Below are 18,673 nucleotides of genomic sequence, written 5' to 3'. Positions count from 1 at the left end.
AGGGAATTGTGTGCAAGGGATGATGGGTTGGTGGTAGGCAGTCACACAGCCATCTTCAAGGACCCAGATGGGCATCATGTACAAGACAGATGTGAATACTATCTTGTCAGGTTGGTCCCCAGTGTGAATGTGGGACAAACAGAAGCCTTGGGAGCTGTTAACTGGAAGATCCACTGGCATCTTGTAGCTATCACAGCCCTGACCCCTGTTGTCAGCCCGGGATGCTGTACCTCACAAAAATACTTCTCAGTCATTATTATTCCTATCAGACATCTCAGAAGTCAGAAGGTTGGCTGAACTACCCCTGAACCTTCTTTGACCTCAGTGTCTTCCCTTCATAAAATACAAAGAAAAATAGCCAACATTGACCTTTGCAGGATATTGGATGAACTTCAAGACAGTCTCTCAAGCCTTATTAATAGTTTATTCATGTCACTATCAGTAATGAAATACCAATTAATAATAAATAATGATAAATAATACATAGGTATGAAGATAATGAGCTTCTGAGCCTCCATTGCCTCTGTTGAAATGGGTATCACATGGGGAAGTTTTGGAGGAGTGGAAGGTTGGGAAAGGCTAGGCATCCCCAACCTGATGGAGATGCCTAAAGACTGTGCAGGGCTCCAGGTACCTGGCGCTCAACAGTAAACTAACCTTCTGCCAGGGACAAGGAGTTTGGTATGGGGTGGTGGCTGGGTAACAGGACTCTCTTCTTGATGTTCTTTCAGATCTTCAATTATGGTGGGAATCCCAGAGACTAAAAAAAGCAAAACTCCTTTATCCCAAAAGGACTGATTGATCTGGTGAGACAGCTGGCTCACATACTGGCCCACTCTTGGCCTCAGACATCAAGATGGAGACGTGGGTTCCCTGTAACACTTCTGTGCTTCAGATATTAAGCAGGCCTGGAATAGTTGCTGCTTTCCACATCTCCTGGTGTGACGGATACTGGGATGCATTCTGCTGTCTTTTGTGACTCATTTCTTTGGTCCATATGATGGCACCTTTGCTTCCAAGTCATTGGTCTAGTAACAGTTTGGAGGGCAGTGTGTGGAGATGAGAAGGGAATATTATTTATTGTAAAGATACTGTCCAGAGGGGTTACCGTTACATGAGTAAGGTAATGAGTACATTTCCTATCAAGCACAGGGCTTCTGATAGCCATGCAAAAGTTCTCAACGGGGCATCTTCTAATCTGCACTTTCATTTTCTCTGCTGAATGGCCATATCAGAGACTGAGTTCTGAGGACTGTGGTTTGAAGTCAGCCTGGGCAAGAAAGTCTATGAAATTCTTATCTTCAATTAACCATCCAAAAGCCAGAAGTGGAACTGTGGCTTAAATGGTAGAGCATTTACTTTGAGAGGGGAAAAACTCACAGACAACACTCAGGCTCAAACATAAGTTCCAATCCTAGGACTGGCACTAGATCCTGGGGTTCTGCTGTGGTACTTCTTGTCTGCCTGTATCTTGAGCTTGATTGAAATTCCTGGTGAAGGCAGGCAAGATTCTGGATCCAGTATTAAATGAATTCTCTGCCATGCCTAGTGTCTGTGGCCAAGATAAAGTCATTCCCCAGCCTCAGGCTTTTCATTTGTATATTAGATGCTCTCATGTGGTGAAGGTCATGGCTAGGATAAGAATTAAAGGTTTCCTTAGCTGTAAAATGTTGTACATATTGTGCATTCTGTTCATCAGCTCAATAAATATTTACTGAGCTCCATGAAGCACTGACGTCAATTCTCCAGTCTCAGGATAAAGTTGTGATTAAAATACACAAAGCCAAGTTCTTCTGGTTGTGGGGAGACTGGGTAAAGACTCATCTCTTTTCACTTCACATTAAGTTGGCTAGAAACCCAGATAGCATTACAGATACCTATTTTGGAAAAGCAAAAGTAAAAATTCTAGCAGGCAGATTGTAATTCAACATAATGAATACAAACCAAACCTCAAGTCTTATTAGGCAGTATTTAAATTGTCCAGGACCCCAACAAAAATAACTAGGCATGCAAAGAAAAACTATGAAAATCTCAACTGTCAAGAAGAAAGACAATCATCAAATGGTCTTTAATGGGGAAAGCAACATAAATGGTAGAATTATCTGGCTAGGAATTTAAGATAGCAATTGTAAAAATACCAGACCAAGTGATCAAACATAATGTGAAAATATATCAAAACAGAAAGACTCTACAAAGGAACAGAAGATATAAACAATCAAATAAAAAAATTTTCACAGAAAATACAACAAATTATCTCTCTTTCCTCTCAGTTGGAGGTAGGGAGGTACAGGATGTCAATAGCTGAGAAGGAAAGACAGGAAATTATAAAGCCATTATAAAAATAATGAAGTGGGGTAAACAGTAAGAGAATGGTGACATAAACTCTCTAAATCTAAAATAGTTATAATAGAAAAGAGCTATCCAAAGATAGTAAGGAAAACCAGAGACATTGAGACATGTATCTAAGGAACGATTGTTCTGGGAGGTGGAAGCAGCTGAAGGATGTACCTTTGCATGTGATTGGAAAGGAGAAATGATAATGGAGAGTCAGAAAAGATGAAGTCAGAGAGGTGGGCAGGGACAGAAGTAGTACAAAGAGAGAGTGAGGCAAGGCAGGCATTGCATGATGATGCCAATGCTAGGGAAGTTGGAGAGGAGAAAAATGGTTAGGTTCTGTGTAAACTTTGTAGAGATGGGAGGCTTGGCTGGCTGCATGGGTGGCAGAAATAGGAGACTCCAGGAAGAAGGCTGGGTGCTGTGAGCTCCTTAGGGAAGCCTCAGTTTGGAACCTTTCCTGAGGTGCCAGAAAGCATCCACATGGTCTCCTGGATGGTGACATGGTACCTGCTAGTGACTCCCACAGCAGAACACTTGATGTTTTAGAGAATGGAAATTTGGTTTGAGTGATCCTAGTCATAGTCTGTGACAATCTTGTACTTTTCATGGAGAAGAAAGAGCTGGGTATGAGTCCTAGCTCTGCTATTTAGAGTCATGTGACCACATCTCTGACTCCCTTCAAGAGGTGGAAATCAACATAGCAACTCAGCCAGGTAGTGTGGCTCATGACTGTAATCCCAGCTCAGAGATCTGAAGATGGAGATTGAAAGCCAACCCTGACAGAAAAGTCTGTGAGACTCTTTTCTCCAATTAATCAGGTAAAAGCCAGAAGTAGAGACATGGCTGAAAGTTTAGAGTGCTAGTCTTGAGTGGAAAAGCTAAGCAAATCTCCAAGGCTCTGAATTAAAGCCTGAGTACTGGTGTGCGTGCACGCGCGCGCGCACACACACACACACACACACACACACTCTCTTAGGATTGTCCCAAGTAAACAAATGAATGTGAAACACTTGGTCCAGTGCCTGTTACATTTTTGGCTAGCCCCAGAGATCTGAGCTCCCTTGCGTCCCCCCTTCTGAAGGTGGGCTTTTTGTTTGTCTAGCCTTACTTTGGGATCTGGATTACTCAGCCTGAATCAGGTTTTCCCTGTCCCTTCCCCACATATTCACTACTCTCCACTACCTCTACACTGGTCCTCTTAATGGGAATTAAACTGACATCTCAGTCTCCCCTCACTGATGCATCTTTGAGCACAAGGTTGTTACTTTAACAGCATAGATAGGAACAAGTGGGTCTTCCAGCCTTCAGCCAGCTAGCTTTCTTGATACAGAGAGGCTCTTGGGTTCCCCATGAGCTCTGACCTCAGTCTGAGTTAAAGATCACTGAGGGGGTACTCCAGACTAGTGTGTGTGTGTGTGTGTGTGTGTGTGTGTGTGTGTGTGTGTGTGTGTGTGTGTGTGTGTGTGTGTGTGTGTGTGTTAGCCCATGACAATGCAGCCTGGAGCCCCATGCATCCAGTCTGATTCCAGTTTTCAGACATCCTTTTGGAAATCAATTCTTGCATTTTCTTGCTGGAGTGGTGCATTCACTAAGATCCAGGCAAGAGTCAGGTTCCTGGGCTCAGTTGACTGGGGTAACCTGCACAATTGAAACTATCAAACACATCCTGGCTAATTTTCTCATTGAGGAAGTTGTACTCAATTGGTCTGTTTGATTGACAGTCAGTGGATGGACAGCAATCACAGGAAGCCAATCAGAGCAGCCTGGGTAACCAGCCCCCAAAATGCCCTCCCACCAAGTAGGAGTATGCACCTTCTGGGATGAGATTGGGGGCAGAGAAGAGGGGAAGAAGTCTCGCCAGCCTGGATGTCCAGGGTTAGGCAGCTATGTCTTCAAGGTATGGCCCATGAGCAGCTGTTCCCAGGAACAACTAGTGAACAAGAAACATGACATGATGCTTGCATAAATCCAAGACTTTTCCTTAAAGATCAGATTGCCACTCCTTCTCCATCATCACCAAGTGTGGGACTGGCCCTCCTGTGGGTATTAGGGCACTTACAATAAGAACACAGGCTGTTAAGCCAATGGCAGCCTGCCAGGGCTTTCCCTAGGAGTTTATCTAGAAGTAATGCTAAAAAGTTGGGATGGAATGCTTAGTGTCCAGATCCCAGTGTTCATGACCCTGCTTCAGAGGGTGGGGTTGGATGGGTGGAGGCCCTTTGTAAGCAAAGCAGTTTGGAGACATGGGGTTGATCATACAAGTCCATTTTTGAAAGACTTAAGGCCAATTGTGTGCCAGGAAACCTAATGGATGGGATAAGCAGGACTCCAAAGGGGTGGGGCTACTGTGAATCAGTCGTGTGTTGGACTTCAAATAGCTGGGATCCATGTGGACCAGATGTCAGTGGACACTCAGCAGGTTCTCTCTGGAGGTGAGACAGGTGTCCCCTTCAACAGGCAAACTCATCCCACAATGTTTTCCCTGCTTGGGACCAACAGAGCCAAGACGCAGCTAAAAGGAGACAGCAGTGAGCACCAGGAAGACAAGGCACTCCACTATGAGCTTGTCACAGAGATGGAGTGTGAGGGTGTCCCCTACAGTTAATCAGTGGCCATTTCTCCTTCATCCACTGGGGTCAGCTAGCAATGACTCTCACCTCCCCTCTCTTTTCACCTATCCCCCACAGGATACCTGACTGTCAATATTGACAGTGGTCAATACCACCAGTGGTGGCTGGAAATAGCATGATCTTAAAATGTAACTTCAAGAGAGGCAGTCACATGTGTGATTATGTGGTACTGGGCCACTCCAGTGCATGGGCCACTCCATGTGGATGCCCCTCCATGCCAGAGCTGATGAGCCCTGGAGCTTCTGGGCACCTCACAGGCTGTCCTGAGCCATTTGATGCCTTCTGCTAAATCCCCATTGTCAAATAAGCCACCTTGTCTAACCTTCTATGGGCCTTTGGGCCCCAGATCATGTTGGCTTCTTCAAATCCCTTGTAGGCTGTAGCTCTCAGAAACCTGTTTGTACTCCCCATGGAAGTTGCTGTGGGAGCTGGGGCCCTTGTGATAGTGTTCATTGTAGTAGGGATTGGACAATATTTTTGGCATGGATGGTTCTCTAGTTTCTTTAAAATTGCATTTGGAGCTAGACTGCTCCCTAATCTCATGTAGGCACAGACTAGCTCCTTGAGGTTTGGATCTGTCTGTGTATGGAAGCAGCTAGATACCCACCTGTCTAGGACTTGGATGGATGCCAGCAATTAGAGTGGGATTGAATATTTGAGTATAGTTGACAACCAATGGAGGATTGGGAGGAAGATGGTGGAAAGAGAACAGAGAACAACCTAAGCGCTCCCTGAAGAAGCAGAGATTTAGGGCCCTATCAGGCATTCTACATCTAATGAGTCACACACCAAGTAAGCTATAAGTATACAAAGATATACACCAAAAATTATAAACTGCTTGCATAAGAAGAGAGAAATCAATGCATGCTGGTGACAGTGTTGTTGGTAGCAGGGGCAGAGGCAGTGGTAGAAGCCAAGGCCAAGGCTTTGCATGTATCAGAGAATTTAAAGACCCAGTATTGGAAAACACAGAAAAGACAGCCCACAGCTGAGACAGCGAGTCAAATGCAGAGACAATTCACCACATTGTGAATGGTCAGAAGCATCATTAGGAACCTTGAGTACCCCACAAAAACATCCCCTCCTCTCCTCCACACTGTCCCCCCACTCCCAGAAAAGATTCTGGATGGAAACTCCTCCCCTGAGAAAACTGACATGTTTGAAAGTGGCAAATAGGTTGCCAGAGTACCTGGCCAGAAACACTTGCTGGAAAAGTGGTGTCATTTTGCAAAAGGACAAAGGAATTTATTTATTTATTTATTTATTTTTTGGGTCCAGTCGTGGGGCCTGAACTCTGGGCCTGGGCACTGCCCCTTAGCTCTTCAGCTCAAGGCTAGCACTCTACCACTTGAGACACAGCACCACTTCCGGCTTTTTTGTTTTTGCTTATGTGGTGCTGAGGAATTGAACCCAGGGCCTCAGGCATGGAAGGCAAGCGCTCTACCACAGAGCCACCTTCCCAGCCCACAAAGGAATCTTATACTCTTACAACACCCTGCTCTGGTGGCAAAAGAGCAGCCCAGTGGGAAGCAGCCCAGCTGCACAGCAGTGAGAAGGACAAGGTTCACATTCCAACCAAACCTAGCATGGCAGCCAGTGGAGCACCTTGAAATTACAAAACCAAAATTCTCTAAAATCTCACTGAAAGGAATACAAAACAAAACAAGACAGACAGACCTTAAAAGCCAAGTGCATTTCCAGACTGGCCTTCAAGTAAGTACTAGATACCCCTCTATATCAGAGAATGTTACAGATTCTAAATAGGCTGCAGTCCTCCATTCTGCACAATCATAGGTGGCAGAAAAGAAACATTTCCTACCTGTTTTAGTTTACACAGCCACCCCATCCCAAGGCTGCCCAATCTAAACTGCACAGAGAGCTTCAGAGACTCCAATTTTGCAATGCAGAAAGTTTTTCTGGTCACTCAAACTGGTTAGAGAATTCATCTTTTCACTTTGATTCATTAGTAAGGTATAGACAGGCCTTAAAAACATAGTTATTTCCCACTTGTGGGAATCTAGGTACAGCCACACCCCCATATCAGAAGACTTCAGAATCCAACTATGCCCCAACATGGTGCACTGAATCATAGTGGATCCTAACCTGCAAACACCAGAGACAACTCCTACTTGTGAAATAAGAAACTGTACACCAACCTCAGTCCAGGCCAGAATTTGGCTACAGGATAGTTGCCAATCGCAGCAATTAAAGCAGGGACTCTAATAAGAGACTGCATACTGGACATTGGGAGACACCGAGTTCGCTACAACTTGGAGAATTCAATTTGTTTTGGTTATTCTTAGGTTTCTTTTCAGGGTGTCTGCTTTGACTCCAAGTATTTTGATCCATTTGGAGTTGATTCTATTGCAGGGTGATATGTAAGAATCTAGCTTTAGCGTTCTACAGGTGATTAACCAATTTTGCCACCACCATTTACTGAAGAGGCTCTTTCTTCCATTCTATTTTTTTTAGCTCCCTTATCAAAGATTAGGTGGCTATAGATTTGTGGGTTCATTTCTGGGTTTTCAATTCTATTCCATTGGTCCTGAGGTCAACTTGTTCTGCTAGTACCAAGCTGTTTTGATTACTATGGCTTTGTAGTAGAGTTAGAAATTTAGTATTGTTATTCCTCCTGTTCTTTCTGTTAAGGATCATTTTTGCTATTCAGGGTTCCATATGAATTTTTGGATTGCCTCTTCTATTTCCTTGAAGAATGAGGTTGGAATATTAATAGGTATCTCATTGAATTTGTAGATAAGTTTTGGCAGTATTGCCATTTTCACAATGTTGATTCTTCCAATCCAGGAGCATGGGAGGTTTTTCCACTTTCTAAGTTCTGTTTTGATTTCCTTTTTCAAGTTTTTAAAGTTTTCATCATAGGATTCCTTCACTTCTTTGATTAATTCCTAGGTATTTTATGTTTTGTGGAGCTATTACAAATGGAGTTGCTTTCCTGTTTCAGCCACGCCCTTTTCATGGTTCTCATACAGGGTGTCTGCTTTTATTTCAAGGTCTTTGATCCATTTGGAGTTGATTCTGGTGCAGTGTGATTTATAAGGATCTAATTTTAGTTTTTCTACAAATGTTTAATCAATTCTCCTAGCATCATTTAAAGAAGAACTTCCTTATTGAAGGCTTCCTTATCATAGATTAGGTCTGCAGGTTCATTTCCAGGTCTTCCATTCTATTGCATAGGCCCTTGGGACGATTGTTTTCATTTCTATGGTTTTGTAGTAGTGTTTGAAGTCTGGTATTGATATTCCTCCAGCATTGTTAATTCTGCCAAGGATAGTTTTTGCTAATTGGGTCTTTTGCTTTTTCATATGAATTTTTGGGTTGTTTCTTTTTTTAAAAATACATTTTTATTGTAAAAATAGTGTACAAAGGGGTTACAGTTACATGAGCAAGATAATGAGTACATTTCCTGTTAAGCATTGTTACCTCCTCCTTTGTTTTTCCCCTATCATCCCTTTCCTCCCACCGCCACAACTACACTTCTCCCTCCCTCCTTTGCCACCTCTCCTCCTAAATTGTAAAGTTTGTTTTTCAACATAGTATCTTGTACATCTCATTGTTACAATGGGTCAACCTTTATCCCTATTTAAGCATTTTGTTTTTTCCCTTCCCCTCATCAAGCTAGAGAAGTGGATATATAAGATGCAGGGCACTGACATCAAATACAGTGAAAAGAAGTTTACATTCCCACCAACAATGCAGTAGGGTTCCCTTCTGGCCATATCCCCTCCAGCATCTGTTGTTATTAGCGTACTTGATTATAGCAATTCTAACGGGTGAGGTGGAATCTCAATGTTGTCTTGATTTGAATTTCTTATCTGGCTAGAGAAGCTGAGCATTTCTTCATGTGTCTATTGGCCATTGTTATTTCCTCTTCAGAGAACTCTCCGTTAAATCTTTAGCCCATTTATTAATGGGGTAGTTGTTTCTTGGAGGATTTGTTGTTGGGGGATTTAGTTTTTTTACTTCCAAGTATATTTTATATATGAGACCCTTGGCTGTTGTATGGCTAGTGAAGATCTCCCAGTCCGTGGGCTATTGATCTTGCTAGCTATGTCTTTATTGATCTTGCTAGCTTTGCCTTACAGAAGCTCTGCAGTTTCGTGCAACCTTTCTTTGATTTGTTGTGCTTCTTGGTCTCTATTAAGAAAATTTCGGCCTGTGTCAAGGAAACCTAGAGTTTCTCCTATTCCTTCCCTTAACATTTTCATGGAGTCTGCTTTTATTTTGAGGTCTTTGATCCATATAGTTGATTCTGGTGCAGGGTGATATATATGGTTCTAGTTTTAGTTTTCTACAAGTGTTTAACCAATTTTGCCACCACCATTTACTGAAGAGGCTGTCTTTCTTCTATTCTATTTGTTTAGTTCCCTTGTCAAAGATTAGGTGGCTATAGGTCTGTGGGTTCATTTCTGGGTTTTCAATTCTATTCCACTGGTCCTGAGATCAATTCTTCTGTCAGTACCAAGCTGTTTTGATTGTATGGCTTTGTAGTAAGTTTGAAATTTGGAATTGATACTCCTCCAGAGCTGTTCTTTCTACTAAGGATTGGTTTTGCTATTCGGGGTCTTTTATTGTTCCTTATGAATTTTTGGATTGCTTCTTTTTTGATTGAAGAATGGGGTTGGGTTATTGATAGGTATCACATTGAATTTGTAGAGAGCCGTTGGCAATATTGCCATTTTCACGATGTTAATCCTCCCATTCCAGGAGCAAAGGAGGTTTTTCTACCTGCTTACTTTAATTCTTCTTTAATTTCCTTTTTCTAGTTTTAAAGTTTTTGTCATAGAGGTCCTTCCCCTCTTTTGTTAACTCCCAAGTAATTTATTTTTTGTGGGGCTCTTACAAAAGGGGTTGCTTTCCTAATTTCAGCCGTTCTCTTATCATTAGTGGCATACAGGAAAGCCATTGATTTCTGAAGGTTAATTTTATATCCTGCTACTTTGCCAAAGTTTGAACCAGCTTGAGTAACTTGGGAGTGGAGTTCATGGGGTTCTTTAAAAATAAGACCATGTCATCTACAAAGAGGGAGAGTTTTACTTAATCTTTCCATATTTGGAAAGATGTTTGCATCTTATTGCTCTAGCTAGGCATTCTAATACTAAATTGAAGCGAAGTGGAGAGAGCGGACATCCTTGTCTTGTTCCTGAGTTGAGAGGAAATGGCTTTAGCATTTCACCATTATATTTAAACAATCTCATAAATACTTTCATAAAAAGATGAAATATCATCGATATAGATCTTCTTGATGTGCAAATTTTAAGTCATCTCAGGGATCCCATCAAATATTTTTAACAAATTCAGTGAGTCAATTCAAATAAGGTAGTTATATGTGTAATATTTCATTAATTACTTTCAGAATAAAACATGGTACTAATGCTCAAGAGTGTAAATTGATCAGTTACCAGTTGAAGATACTCCCATTCCCACTGTTGAAATTTATAAGATGAGTGTATTCTGATTTAAAGGGTTTATCATCTGCTCCTTCCCAGGATTGAAATTGAGTATAATTATTAGAACATTCAGATAAGATAATTCTCATTTTAAGTAATTTGGGTGATGTTTCTTATTGGTCCTAGTGAATCACATTTGAATTTTGTCACCAATCACAGTGTCAACAGGTCAGAGAACAATCCAAAATTCCTTTGGGAATGTAGATCTTATTTGTTTATCATATTTATTTTTCCCTGTGAATTTTGATTGATGTACTACATTAGATTGATCCAACATTGATGAAGAAAAACAAGTAAGACTGACCCCAAAGGAAGAAATTATACATCAGAAGTAGATAAGATTAAAGCCTGGAAAATGCAGAAAAATAAACAAGCTCTTTACTTTATCCCAGTCTTCATCAGAGGATGTATATTGAAATGTTCTTTTCAGATCTCTTCTCTTTTCTCTGATTCCAAACAATGTTGATTAAAAGAAAACAGAAATCTTCCAGCAGAGTATGATTCTGGTGTAATTGGCCTATGTTGATTTGGATTGTGTTTTAGATATAAGGATTGCCTACATCAATATCATGAGTTTTGTCATACAAGTGGCAATGTGTTTACTGAGTTGATCTGGTGGAACCAGGTGGTTCACATTGAAAGGACAAGTATCCAATTTGACAACAGTATCAGGATGATCAATTTGCTGAGGGCTAGCCCTCTGAGACTTTAGCCATAACACCTCTTCTGTTTTTTTCTCATTTGATAGTGGAGATAAGAGTCACTGTGACTTTTGCCAGGGCTGGTGTCTAAATGATGCTTAGATCTCAAACTCCTGCACTGATATGATTTCATGTGTAAAAAATCAGTGTCAGGCACCATGAAAAATTTTATGAAAGAAACCTTAGAAGTGTACATGTATTCAAAATTTTTTCTTCTATTTACTCAAATATTGATATTTACATACACTTGATGAATGTATACAAAGACCGATTGAAAAGGATATTTGACAAAATCCAAAATGGTGGGGCATCACATGTGGGTTCTTTAAAAAACACAACAGAAACTATCTCTAAAATGCATTGTACCAATGCTTAATTAGGAAAAATTTTATACCCATTAGTCTTTCAACCTTCAAATATAGTGTAGTTTTTGATGAAACTAAGAGTGATTATGTATTAAACACCTTAAGTGTAGAAAAGGGGATATAATGAATCTCTCCATGAGTTTATGACCACCACCTGAAATATAAACAAGCCAAGCTGAATTTCAGTAACATAATAATACAGTGGATTTATTAACATATTAATTTAATATTTAAGAATGTAATTAGTTTACATTTTTGCCATTAGGCAATGGTGTGTGGAAGGAAACAACCTTTAATGATTGTGAAATATGGCACACACAGATTTTAATAATTGTCCAACACGAAATTTCTTGCCTATGCTCTGTTTTGAATAGAGATCTAAAAATACAGCTCTTGAAAAACAAGTTGGACTTCCACTTTCATCATTGCTATTATATGCTGCTGAGATTGCAGAAGAAATACAAAATCTGTCCATGATATTTCTGCCCATAAACTCTCAAATGATTCACATACATTTCCACCAATTTACCTTAAAAATGATACTCAAATGTATCCATGATCTAAAGAAATTGTGCAATACCAACATTTTCAAGTTAACCTTTTTGCATTTCACAAGATGGTATGGGATCCTGATGACCTGATCTTGTGATTTTTATCAGAGGAGCATTGCAATATCCTCTCAATATCCACAGATTCCTTTGAAAAATATCTCAGAGAAAAAAGCAATATGTTAGGAAAAATATGAATCTTCCCTGTTATTATATTTACAACCTCTACATTTCTGAATCCTTATTGTGAGAATGAAGTTCAAAATATGACAAAATATTACTGTGGAATTACCTTCTGATGTACTCTCACTTCCCATTAAATAATTGCTCATTCTTGTTAGTGATTATTGATTTGAATTCATTGAAATTGTTATCCTGTGTGATCTTCTGAGAGAATACATCCATTGAAGTACTAATTTAAGTACTTTCTTGCATTTCAATCTAACAAGTGCCATTAATTTACTTACTTTCTTACATTACAATAAAGCATAGCAAAACTCAAAGTTATAATTATCAGCATGTCTAAATTTCAGACTCCATCAGAAGGACTCCTCTCTACCCTGTTCTTCTCTGCTCCTGTCAATGTACCTTCTGTGATTCAAAAAAGAAGGAAATAAAATGAACTACAGCAGCTGAAATAATATCTAAAAGCAATAGCATAAACATATGTTCATTCTTCCATTGTGATAGGCAGGTAAATGTCAGCAATTCCTGAGGAGAGAAAAATTCTCTGAGAAAAAAACCATGACTAAATATTTCAAAATCAGATGTCTTAAGTGTGATTTCTTCAGTGAAATTAAAAACAATGAGGTAAGACATATTCACCTCTAATTCTTATTGTTGCTATCCACAGGAGGATTCAAATACATTGGTCTAATTCACATATTAGAACATTTGTTCCTTCATCATAGATAACCATTAGGAAATGATGCATCATTACAACTTTTGAGTGAATTTGGAAAAGGTTTACTAAATTATGGATGTCTAAAATAACCATTTCAAAATAACTTTTTACAAATATCAAACACCTATTGAAAATATACACTTATCTGAAGGAGAATTTGCCCTTTTTTTAGATATGTCTTGATTCCTACTAGGATTATAAGATCAGTAAGAAGAATAATTCAGGTAACTGTTTCTTAGAATAGATATATACCACAAAACAAAGGAGTCACTGAGAATCATGGGAGTCAATGTTTTGTTTTGTTTTGTTTTTTAGAAATACATTGCAACTGATTTTTTTTCCTTTTTTTTTTATTGTAAAGGGTTACAGTTACATGAGTGAGGTAATGAGTATACTTCCTCTTGAACATTGTTACCCCCTCCATTGTTTTCCCCCTAACATCCCCTCCCACCCTCCCTTCCCCGAGGTTCTTTTTTTTTTTTTTATTGTGATTAAGTGATTACATGATTTCCGGAATTTCACAGTATTGTGGAATAATGATGCTCATTTAAAGTCACAAGTTCATTCTAACTTTCCTGGAGCAAATTGTCTATCACAGTCTGTAACATATAACGGTGTTCACATGTTATATACCATATTTGTGATCAGCAGCATGGGGATATTTAGTAGTGGTTCAACCAGATGAGTGGGAGTTCTTTGTTTCTTAAGTCCTGTTAGTTTTGTCGTATCACTTAACATTTTGGATTTAGCATCCACTTATCAGGGAGACCATGTACTGTTTGTCTCTTTGTTCTTGGCTTACCTCGCTCAACATGATTCCGTCTAGCTCCATCAATTTCCCTGCAAATGCCATTATTTTGTCATTTCTAATGGCTGCATAATATTCCATTGTGTATAGATACCACAATTTTTGGATCCATTCATCTCAACAGTGTCTTCTACATCTCATTGCTACAATGAGTCAACCTGTATCCTTATTCCAGCATTTGTTATTTCTTTCCCTCTCCAAATTAGAAAAATGTAGGGCTGGGAGGATGGCTTGTCTTGCATGAATGAAGCCTTGGGAAGGAGTGCTTTGGGTCCAATTTTTCAGTACCACATAAGCACAAAAAGCCAGAAGTGGCACTGTGGCTCAAGTGATAAGAGTGCTAGCCTTGAGCTGAAGAGGTGAAGGACAGTGCCAACCCCCAGAGTTCAAGCCCCATGACTGACCAAAAAAAAAAGACAAAGAATAAAAAATTAAAAACAGAAAATAAAAAAAGAAAAATGTATATACAAGTGCAGGGCACTGGAATCAAATAGTGAAAACAGGGGTCATATCATGGGGGGGAACACACAAAAGAAACAAAAAAAATCACATAGTACATTAAAAACACATAGTATATTAAAAACCACAGTGACAAAGAACAGATTCTCTTGTGTCCCTATATTGGGGTTCATTTTGCTTATCATCATCTTGTATGGTCAAACGTACACAGCTTTTGACTTTTCCTACTTGTCTAGTAAGAATATTCTAGGGCTGGGAAGGTGGCTCAGTGGTAGAGCACTTGCCTTGCATGCATGAGGCCCTGGGTTCGATTCCTCATCACCACATAAGCAAAAAGAAAAAAGCCAGAAGTGGCACTGTGGCTCAAGTGGTAGAGCGCTAGCCTTGACCTGAAGAGCTGAGGGACAGTGCCCAGTCCCAGAGTTCAGGCCCCATGACCAGACCTCCCCCCTCCAAAAAAAGAAGGAATATTCTAGACATATATTAGTTATGGTAAATAAGGGAAACTATGGGACCTATATTTATTTGGGTCTGGCTTATTGCACTTAATTTGTTTTCCCAAGTCCTTCCATTTGTTAAAAATTGGGGCGATGTCATAGTTTCTGATGGAGGCATAGAATTCCATTGACTCATTCACCTACTGAGGGTCTTTCTTTCATTGTGTTTCTGTGTCTTTATTAAGAAAGTTTTGGTGTATGCCAAGGAGATTTAGAGTTCTCTTGTAATGTTTTCAGGATGTCTTCTTTGACTTCAAGGTCTTTGATCCATATGGAGTTGATTCTGGTTTAGGGTGATATTTAAGGATCTGGCTTTAGTTTCCTATACCCTTTACTGAAGAGGCTATCCCTTATCCACTCTTTTTTTTTTTTTTTTTTTTTTAGCTCCTTTATTGAAGATTAGGTGGCTATAGGTCTGTGGCTTCAATTTTGGGTCTTCAGTTTTATTCAATTGGTCCTTAGGTCTGTTTTTGTGCAGTACCAAGCTGTGTGTGTGTGTGTGTGTGTGTGTGTGTGTGTGTGTGTGTGTGTGTGTGTGTGTGTGTGTGTGTGTGTGTGTGTTTATTGTGAAAATACTGTACAGAGGGGTTACAATTACATGGGCAAGATAGTGAGTACATTTCTTTTTTTTTTGGGGGGGGGGTCCGGTTGTGGGGCCTGAACTCTGGGCCTGGGTGCTGTCCCTCAGCTCTTCAGCTCAAGGCTAGCGCTCTACCACTTGAGCCACAGTGCCACTTCCGGATTTTTGCTTATGTGGTGCTGAGGAATCGAACCCAGGGCCTCATGCATGCAAGGCAAGCACTCTACCACTGGGCCACCTTCCCAGCCCCAGTGAGTACATTTCTTATCAAGCATTGTAGCCTCCGCCTTTGTTTACCCTTCCCATCCTCCCCCCCACTGCAAGTTGTAAAGTTCGTTCTTGACATGACAACTTGTACATCTCATTGTTGCAACAGGTCCACCTGTATCCTTATTTAAACGACTTGTTTTTCCCCTTCCCCTCCACAAATTATACCGACATCAAATACAGTGAAAGCAGGGGTTATACTGTGGGGGAGGGAGATACAAAGCAACAAAGAAATAATCTTATAATTGCATTAGAAACAAATGCATGAAAGAAAAAAAACATTTAAAATACATATCTTAGGGTTCATTTTCCTAACATTACCTTATCTGACCTTTTCTGCTTGACTCATACACATACTAGATATTGCAAATAAGGGAAATCATGGGGCCTATGTTTCTTTGGGCTTGGCTTACTTCACTTAATATAATTTTTTCCAAGTCTTTCCATTTCCTAACAAATGGGGCAATGTAATTCTTTCTGAGTACCAAGCTGTTTTGATTACTATGGCTTTGTAGTAGAGTTTGAAATTTGGTATTGATAGGCCTCCAGTACAGTTCTTTCTGCTAAGGATTGTTTTTCCTATTTGGGGTCTTTTATTGTCCTGCATGAATTTTGGATTGCTTCTATTTCATTGAAGAATATGGTTGGGATTTTTTTTTTTGGGTCCAGTTGTGGGTCCTGAACTCTGGGCCTGAGCGCTGTCCCTCAGCTCTTCAGCTCAAGGCTAGCACTTTACCACTTGTGCTACAGCGCCACTTCCAGCTTTATTTTTTTTTTTCTTCTGCTTATGTGGTGCTGAGGAATTGAACCCAGGGCCTCATGCATGCAAGGCAAGTGCTCTACCACTGATCCACCTTCCCAGCCCTGCGGTTGGGATATTTATTGACAGGTCTCATTGAATTTGTAGATAGACTTTGGCAGTATTGCCATTTTCAAGATGTTACTCCTCCCAATCCAGGAGCCTGTGAAGTTTCTCCACTTCCTTAGTTCTGCTTTAATGCCCCTTTTCAGGTTCTTAATGTTATCATCATGGACATTCCTCACTTTTTTTTTTTGTCTGTTAGTTGTGGGGCTTGAACTCTGAGTGGTATCCTTCAGCTCTAATTTTGGACTCTAATTCATTTAATTCTGATTTTAAGTATTTGTTTCCATCTATTGGATTGGGGTTTAGCTTGTTGCTCTTTTTAAAGCAGTGGCCCATTTTGAAGAATGTTTCACCTTCTGCTGGGAAGAATGTGTATTCTCTGTGTGAAATATTGCATAAATGTCTGTTAAGTCTAGTAGGTCTATGCAGCTGTTTCCTCTATCTTGGAGTTGCTATGAGAGAGCTGGGCTATAAGTAGAGCTGTGGCTTGTCAGCAATCAGTAATTTTACCATGATGGGCTAGCTCCTGAGTGACTCAAGCAGCCCAGCCTGGAACCATTCTCAGTATTTATTTGTAAGGAGTTTCCAATTGTTTTTTCTTTTACCCTTGAGGAGCTGGAGTTGCTACAGAGGATTGGGGCAGACTCTGGGGACCCTGGCTCTGCTTACTCATTGAGGACAGTTTCCCCAGCCTTGCAAAGCCGCCTCTGCTTGAGTAGGGCAACTTTCACCAGGGGTGGAGCTGAGCCCTAAAAGCCAGGTTTCTTTGACCTGTTGAATGGCTTCTATTTTCTTCTTGCTAGGCCTGAGTTACTTGTTAGCTGTTCTGGCCCAGTCTGTGTCAGGATCAAAGATGGAGTTCTTCTCCATCTACCTTCCCACCACTTCTCCTTGAAAAGGAGTGAGGATATTATGCCTTTTCTTTGGTTTCTGTGCTGCTCATGGTCTGCAACAGTTTGTGTTCAGCAGGATGAAGATTTTGCTCCTTATCAGTTTTTGTTGAGGTGAGTAGAATCTGCTTGCAGACCACCTCTGGCACTTTGTCCTGGGCTCTCTGCTGCCATTGAAGGCATCACTGCTACCACTGCCACAAAGGTGAGTGCTAGAATATGTCTTTTTTTTTAAATTTAAATTTTAATTTTTTGTGAACACACTGTACAGAGGCGTTACAATTACATGGGCAGTTTAATGCGTACATTTCTTAGCAAGCATTGCAGCCTCCTCCTTTGTTTACCCTTCACATCCCTAGAATCTGTCTTCTTAACAAGCTTGCCTAAAACTTTCCTCTCTGGAAAAATTCTCTGTACTATGATGGCACACTTGGTGTGAACCACTAGCCTCATATTTTCCACTGGAACACTATAACTGGTTTCTGTGCGAGAGCTTGCATAGCCCCCAGCTTCTCTGCCATCTTCCTCTGGAACCTCTCAAATATATCTTAGTATCTAAGAAATATTTTACACTGTGTAACATAAAAAGGTATATAAAACTTGTGTCTTAGATTATGACATGGAGGTATATAATATCAGACCTGTGGATGTAAAACTATTAGATAATAAATGAATTAATATTAAGGGAAAATGATATCAAGTTCTGATATAAAGCTAAATCCACTGGGATTTTTCTCAAAGTTATGACTGAAGAAAGCATATTTAAAAAGAGCAAGATAAAGGGAAGTACTCAGTATAGGTATTTCTAATAAATCAAACAAAAATAGGTATGAAGTGCCAGTTAGATCTTAACACATTCTAATGTTACCCATATTTTGTGGAGCTTCCCTTGATAAAAACAATTCACAATCAAATTTCAAATGGTCTGAAAAGTTTTTGAAATATTTACCAATAGCCATTAGCAGTTAATGTCATCCTTTCAGAATTACCTATTTTGCAACTGTTATCTTCTGATACATACCAGATAGGACTTTGATAGGTCATTTGGCTTGAATTTAGGGCCCTTCAATATTTCTAAGGTCATTTTGCCCAAGGCCAGCATTCTACTACTTTGAGCCAGTGTGATGCTGCCAATGTTCTGGTGGTTAATTGGAGATGCGTCTAATATACTTTACTTCCACTGGTAGCTTTGATCCACTATACAAAAGTCTCATCCTCCTGAGTTGATAGTATTATTGGTGTGAGCCACCAATATGCAGCAAGAATTTTATGCAAGAATATCTTAATGAAGATACTTAAATGAGGGAAAAGGAAAATTGGGCAATATTGATACCCAAGCTGTTCTTGGAACTCT

This window comes from Dipodomys merriami, unplaced genomic scaffold, assembly GCF_024711535.1.
Source record: "Dipodomys merriami isolate MVZ:Mamm:240054 unplaced genomic scaffold, mDipMer1.0.p SCAF_123, whole genome shotgun sequence".
Taxonomy (NCBI): Eukaryota; Metazoa; Chordata; class Mammalia; order Rodentia; family Heteromyidae; genus Dipodomys; species Dipodomys merriami.
The sequence above is the reverse complement of the archived record's forward strand: the minus strand, read 5'-3'. Positions refer to the sequence as shown.